General features: G+C 40.3%; 1 pseudogene; it reads right to left on the bottom strand.

Moving 5' to 3' along the window:
• Positions 1–2,581: 2,581 nt before the first annotated feature.
• On the bottom strand, positions 2,582–6,992 carry LOC129530201 (serine protease 52-like; annotated as a pseudogene).
• Positions 6,993–7,458: the final 466 nt, after the last annotated feature.

The raw sequence follows: 7,458 nt of genomic DNA, 5'->3' as shown, positions 1-7,458 counted from the left end.
GCAGAGCCTGTCCAGCACCCAGGCACATAAGGGCCTCCTGCAGCTCAGGAACCCTGAGGAAGCAGCCGCCTCACACCAGAGCACCCCACCCCCTAAACCTCTCCCCACTTCTATGCCTGCCCCTTTTCACAGCAGGCTGTCTGGGCCTGGCTTGACCCTCTGCCAAGACCACCACACCAAGGTGTAGTGCCACGTCAAAGGCCTGGGTGACAGCCTTGTCCATACTCTCCATACTCTTGCAAAGTTGCAGGTGGTTTCATGTCATGCCCCCCCGCCCAAATCATCCGTTGGCTCCTAGACCAGAAGCAGATTGTGGGGCACACCCAGATATGGGCTGAGATCACAAATGACGAAGTCCTGCTGAGCTACATGATGGATTTGCAGGTTATGCTGCGGAGCCTGGATCAGCGGGAGGGGTCAGGCATCTGGGTCTGGTTGAAGTCCCCATGGGGCCCAGGGGTATCTAAGAGGGAGAGCTGGGAAAGGAAAACACATGTAGCAGGCCACCTTAGTCCAGGTACATGAAATGGTCCTTTGAGTCCATCTTCTTTCTCCCTCTTGGCCAGGGAGGTGAAGGAACTCAGCCACCCCGGGTACCGGCATCAGGATGAAGTTTTCCTTTTGTCACAACCTTTATTTCCACAATAAAGTGGTCATTCAGGAGTACTGTGTTGGCATCCTCGGTCAGGAGTGACTCCCAGCATGGTAATGGAAGTTGTGTGTGGGAGGGTAGGTCTGGCATGAACCTTCCTGTTTCCCGTCCCTCCAAGAAACTGGGTGTCTCATTCCACTGCAGTCCAGTGGTTGTGGGATCATGAAGGTTAAGCCTCCAGCTTCAGGCAGTGCACCTCCATGTGACCTTCTTCAGCTTGTGGGCTGACCATGGCTACCCAGGTCCCGGCAGGATTGCTGAGGTGGGTGCCACGGTGGGGCATCATGGGAAAAAAACCTTGCTGGTCATTCCTTGGCCTCTGGGGAATTGGCTTTGAGCCATGACCTAACCTGTCCTGTACCCACTTCTGCAGTCCCCCAATCATCAGCCAGGGCCTGTGGCTCAATCCCCTGCAGTACTTCCTGAGGGAGGGAGGCAGTTAGGGAACAGAGAGGAGGCCAGGTTAGGCAGTCTTGGGCTTGGGACTGAGGGGCTTTTGATTATTGGAGTTGTGCCCCACATGGAGAACACAAGCCTCAGGGAAGAGACTGCAGTGAGCAATCCTAGGCCATCCATGGGCTGAAGGAGAAAGGGCCTTCAGGGAACTGTAACACTCGTGTTTCAGGATTAGGGAACCTTAAGTCACCTAAGAGGCATAAGTGTCTAAGGTCAGTGGGTGAGAAGCAAGGCTCAAGGGATAGCTAGCTCATTATTGAGGTTTAAGATACATTTTGATTGTTCTGCTCCTGCAAATTTTATGATCATTTCTGCAATATAGAGACATAGAATCCAGAAAAATTTTGAGTGACGTTCAACTTCTTTTAGAGTACTTACTTGTAAATTTTGATTTTTTCCCCTTGTGGTTCACTTCAATTTATTATTTGTACTTTATATGCAAGGTGATACATTTGTTTTTTTTAATTTGCCTCTTGTGGAACTTTTGTTTAAAGAACATTTTTTTTTTCTGTTAGACATGTGAGTTTGCCTGTGAGCTCTTTTTCTAGTACAGTTCTTTTTTTTCCGTTGTGTGTGTGTGTGTGTGTGTGTGTGTGTGTGTGTGTGTGTGTATTGAGACAGCATCTCACTCTGTCACCCAGGCTAGAGTGAAGTGGCATGATCTTGGCTGACCTCAACCTCTGCCTCCCAGCTTCAAGTGATTCCCCTGCCTCCCAGCTTCAAGTGATTCCCCTGCCTCAGCCTTCCCGAGGAAGTGTAATTACAGGCACATGCCACCATGTTCAGCTGATTTTTGCATTTTTACTCCAGATGGGGTTTGACCATGTTTGCCATGCTGGTCTCAGACTCCTGACCTCAAGTTATCTGCCTGCCTTGGCCTCTCAAAATGCTGGGCTTACAGGCACAAGCCATCATGCCTGGCCTCATTTGTTTGTTTATGCATTTTAACCCTTGTTGTATTTTCTTCATGAACACATACTTTAGAGTTATTGGAATAATATGCTTTATTTATTTACTCAGTACTTAAGTAGGATTTTAAAAGTAATATTTTCATTCACTAAATACAACCTTATGTACTATTGTCATTTTCTTTTTCATAAATTCTTCAAGAACTCTGACACTGGTTTTCCCCCACCTGAGGAGAATATTCAGATAGTTACAAAAAACTGTGTGAGTTAGTTGGTATGAAAATATAATTTGAAAGACAAAGTTCACAAATATAATTCCACATTTGGATTTCACATCATTTTGAAAATTCTTATGCTGATGAATAAAATCCTGCATTCACGTTCATGTTAAATAGGAGCTTTTGAATCATTTTCAGGAATGAAAACAATCCAAGGCCATGCATTAGTTCAGGAAGTAGGTAGAAAGCAGTTGTTATGAAGAAAAGCCATCTTTATTGAAGGTATATTTAGATAGATTTTGAAAGGCTAAGTCAAGATTTTCCTCGTTGATGCTCTGGTGTTTTATCATACTGTGAGAAGACTGTGGCATCAGTAGTTATAGTTACTAGGCTACCAAAGTCTCAGGGCTGCAGTAATTATTATTGAGGAAAGTGGCAGTGTGGTTGGCTGTTTAAGGAGACTAGAGGACTTAGGAGTTTCTACCCAAGGCGCAAGGGCCTGATTTATTGGGTGGCCTTCTTTTGCTGAATAGATAAGATCCAGGAGAAGTGTGGACTCACTGTAGTAGCTAGGGCTTTGAGACTGGTGAAGGCTATTTGTCTCCAACTGCCATTGCCAGATATTGGTCTGCACATAAATGCTTTTCGTAGGCTCACTGACTCCTGTAAATTCCAACATAGAATTTGGATTTAAATCCCTATTCCAAATTATTAATCATAGATTTAATAAGTAGATAATAAAAGAAGTATTCAGAAGGAAGGGAGACATCAGATAAATGCATAATAAACCATCCTGATCAAACACTTTCAAAACTATTACTACAAAAAATCACTGAAAATTAAATCTTAAAAAGTTATTTTAATTGGAGAAATAGAAAAAATGAGACTTGTTTTAAACTCTGATGTGTAAAGATACCATTATTAGAATAAGAGAATAATATAGAATGTCTAATTTATGTGTAGAGCAGCATACTAGCTATATAGTGTGGCTAGAGATTGAAAACCCATGTAAGAAAACTCAGAGATTAACAACAAAATTTTTTCAGAGACTTTGTTCTGTAATTAAAGAGTTTTAAAATGGTTTCCTACTGATCAATGATTCACTTATATTTCTCATTTAGGCATATGCAGTATACTCTTTTGTATAGGGACAAAGTTATGGTTCCTATCACTAGTAAGAAAAAAAAATTGACGGTGTACCACATTTGCATCAGAGTCTTTGTCCTGAGTAATGGAACTGTCTATGTCAGGGTACAGGTGGGCATAGCTGGAAGCTTTCATCACATGCTTCTAATATTTCTGGATTGTCATCAGTTCCTCCTAGAAAGACAAATGGACTATAACTATCTTTAAGAACATATGTTAAATTTAAACCCTGTGTTAAGATAAAACTATGATTTGTCTTATCACTTACGTCTCGTCATCACTTTAAACTTGTGTCTGTAAATTTTATACAGAAATTCAGTTCATTTTATCACCATTAACATTTTACATCACACATTTTTTCTATTTCATTATCTTTTTAGCACTTTTCTTTTCTTTTTTATGGTGGGTTTTCGTTCTGTCACCCAGACTGGAGTACAGTGGCCTGATCTCAGCTCACTGCAAACTCTGCCAACAGGGTTCAAGCAGTTCTCCTGCTTCCCCCTCTTGAGTAGCTGGGATTACAGGGATACACCACCACTCCTGGCTAATTTTGTATTTTTAATAGAGATGGTGTTTCCCCATGATGGTCAGACTGGTCTTGAACTCCTGACCTCAGGTGATCCACTGCCTCAGCCTCTCAAAATGCTGGGATTACAAGCATGAACCAACATGTCTAGCCTTTTTTTGTTTGTTTGTTTGAGACAAGTTCTTGGTTGGTCACCCAGGCTGGAGTGCATTGACACAGTCTTCACTCACTGCAGCCTTGACCTCCTGGACTCAAGCTATCATCCTGCCTCAGCCTCCCACGTAGCTAGGACTACATGTGTGCAACACCAACCAGGCTATGTTTTTGTTTACGTGTTTAATGATGAAGTCCTGCTATATTGCCCAAGCTGGTATCAAATTCCTGGACTCAGTGTCCTCTTAGTTTAAGTTCCCAAATTGCTGAAATTACATTGGTGAGTCAATGGAGACAGCCTTGTCACTTTTTAATAATTTTTTAAATTCCATTCTGCAAAATTAACAAGTCAATTTTCACATTTGAAATTCAAAATTCCAAGTCAACTTTGAGTAGATTTTCATAAAGAGGTAAAAATGAAACAAAACAATACAAAACCCCTCCTTTTCCTTTGTTCCAAAGTGAGCAAAAAGTTGGGAAGGAAATCGTCACTACTTTGCTTTACAAAACTAGACTGTACAGAGAAAGTTCCTCATATAACTTTTGTTACATCTAAAATCCTTATGCCTTGAACTGTAATATTAAAAATATGAACCTCATTTTTTTAGAACTACTACCCTAATAAGAAAAGTATCCGATGACCTGGTATAATGATTTGTGGCCCAGAGAGCCAGCATTCTGAGCTATTCAGGTTCTTCAGATAGCCCAAGAGTGATAAGAGCCGAAAGCGGGTCTGGACATCTTGGAGGAGTGCAATACCAGGTCATTTCTTGCTGCCCCATTCACCAACTGGAACCTCTCATGCAGTAGAGTGATAGACACCTTCACAACTCTCAGTGGTGCCCCAGGGTGCCTCAGGCCCAGTAACACAGCAGTATCTTCAGGATTCCTGAGTTCATAGGCAAAGATTTATTACAATACACTCATTAGAAAACCTGAACCTTAAACCTACATCAGGCTTTCCAGCATATTGTTTTAGTCGTGATAAACAAGGTCCGCAGATCATCTTCATTGAAATCAGAAATCTATGAATAAAGAGTCCACAGACAATGTGATTGCAGAGGAATTAACTAACAGAGGTACTAATAAGCCAAACACAGTGAGGCAATTTCTTTTAAGCCTAAAAAAAAAAAAAAAAAGGTATCTGTATAAGTGATATGGTCATGCATTACAGAAGTGTATTTGGACAGATAAACTTTCAGCAACGTAATTATGGGATAATGAATTATAGAGTATGGGAAGAGGCAGGCACAAACTTACATGTTCCTGACACGGTGGGCAGCTATGAGTACCCAAGAGCTGCCAAGTATGGAACCATTGCAGGTCTGTGCCACAGCTGATGATCATAGCCTTCCAAGGCATGGCATATCGCAGATAAATCTGATCTGCCAAAGCCTAGGGGAAAATTCACACAATTAATTTGAGTATAATTGCCCTATGTAGACCACGTTTTAAAAATTTTAGATCCCTCCTATTTCTGCTAACCAGGTCAGCATTGTTAAATACGACTAGCATACACAAATTACTACCTCTTTTCCATTTTTTAAATGTTTTTCTTTAAAAAAAAAGTTATCCTCCTGTTATGTTTCCAAGTTCATAGTTTCTTTATGTCCTAGCTTAAATTTATTTAGTCAAAGTGTTGGAAGTCATTCCAGCTTTCTCCCCATTGCAACATTTATATAGCTATGATTTTAGCTACTTAAAAGTTATCAAAGTTGATAGGCAACAAAAATGATTTGATTTGGAGATATTAGATAAATAAAGAAAAATTTGGAGATAGGGCACCTGTCTCTAAATTGGTGGGGGCTTATGTTCCTCAACATACAATCTTAGTGTGATATCAAAATGATAGTTTAAATAGAACGTTCAAGTTTGGGGTTAAGGAAAGAGCTCATATTTTAAAAAAATATTTGAGAGTTTCTCAGAAAACTGAGTTGAAGAAATGCTGGTTAATAAATGTATAGATATAAAAATGATGAAGATAAGCTTTCTCTAGAAGGGGTGAGGAAATATAGATGAAATTAGAAGCATAACTATGATCTTAAGTGTAGTTGTCTTTGAATTAGACTTTGTAGGATGTGAGCAAATAATTGTGACCTCCTTTGTGTTTTAATGTATTATTCACTGTAGCTATGACAATGTGTGTTAGCTATAAAATAGCTGTGGTTAATTGCACATTTATTACGTGACACCAAAAGAGATCCCTGAGTTTCTATGGAAATAAATGAATGTACAATAATGTGAAATAGCCATTGCTAATATTGTGATAGGTTTTCTGATAGCCAAGGGAAGGAGAAAACTGATAATCACAGTGTAGTACAGTCTAGTACACCAGCACATAAAACACATTATTTAGCAACTGCTATGCTGCTTCCAAACATCATAATATCTTTAACTTAAAATATACTCAATTTAAAATAATTCTATTACACATGTAAGATACTGTGTGGTAGAAAAGAAATTTGTTTGTGTTAGGAGAGTGTGTCTTAATGTTAGTCCTATTCATCTTCTGCCATAAGAACTTGATCAATCCATTCTACTTAACTAGTATGAGTAAGAAATTAAGATAACTCTAATAATCATGTTTTATGACCTATATTATACAGTAATCTATATCATACAGGGATACTGTGGAAATTGAATCATAGATCAAGTGTGAAATACCTTTGTAAACCACAAGAAAAATAATTTCTGTGATTTGGTAGATAAAAAACTCATATATTTTTCAGGAAGAGCTTTCTTTCCTCTCTGCTTCCCTCTCTTCTTTTCTAATTCCATTCTCTTCTTCCTTTATTTCCCCTACCAAGTTTTTGAGCCTTACTCTGAGGCTGTGGCAGAGAGAAGTGTGGCCAAATAGAAGCAGGGGTGGAGGTAAAAGCTGAAGCATTTGTAGAGGTAGAGACTGAATGGGACATAGAAGCAGAGGTAGTCATGGGCTCTTGCTTGTCCCAGGGAGCATGGCTAGACTGTGCCACTCCCTTGAACCAGGAAAGGAAAGGGTGCACTTGGCTGAAGACCTAGGGCTTTGTGCAATGGTCCTCAAAGTGACTCAAGATTCCCACTTGCACCCAAGTGTCCTTTTGCTGTAGATGGCATGCAAAAGGTGCTCCCAAGTCACCTTGCAAGAAACAAGAGACAAGATATCAAACAATATTTTAAAGGAGGGACAGAAGTAACCTTTGGTTTTCAAGATATTCCTCTTTCTCCCTGATATTTATACCCCATGAATTTGTCACCTGACAGTCAGCCTCCCCCATGGCTTTCTTGGCCTCCACCCAGAAAGTGAATTCATTCAGCTTGAGCCAAAATTGGGCACAAGTGCTGACTTGTAGGATGCTCAGGTGCCGTTTTTGCACAATTCCAGGACTTTCTGATAGAAAACAGAGAAGAGGTGTTTGT

Source organism: Gorilla gorilla, chromosome Y (assembly GCF_029281585.2).
Source record: "Gorilla gorilla gorilla isolate KB3781 chromosome Y, NHGRI_mGorGor1-v2.1_pri, whole genome shotgun sequence".
Lineage (NCBI taxonomy): Eukaryota > Metazoa > Chordata > Mammalia > Primates > Hominidae > Gorilla > Gorilla gorilla.
Note: the sequence above shows the minus strand (reverse complement) of the source record. Positions and strands in the feature narration are given on the sequence as shown.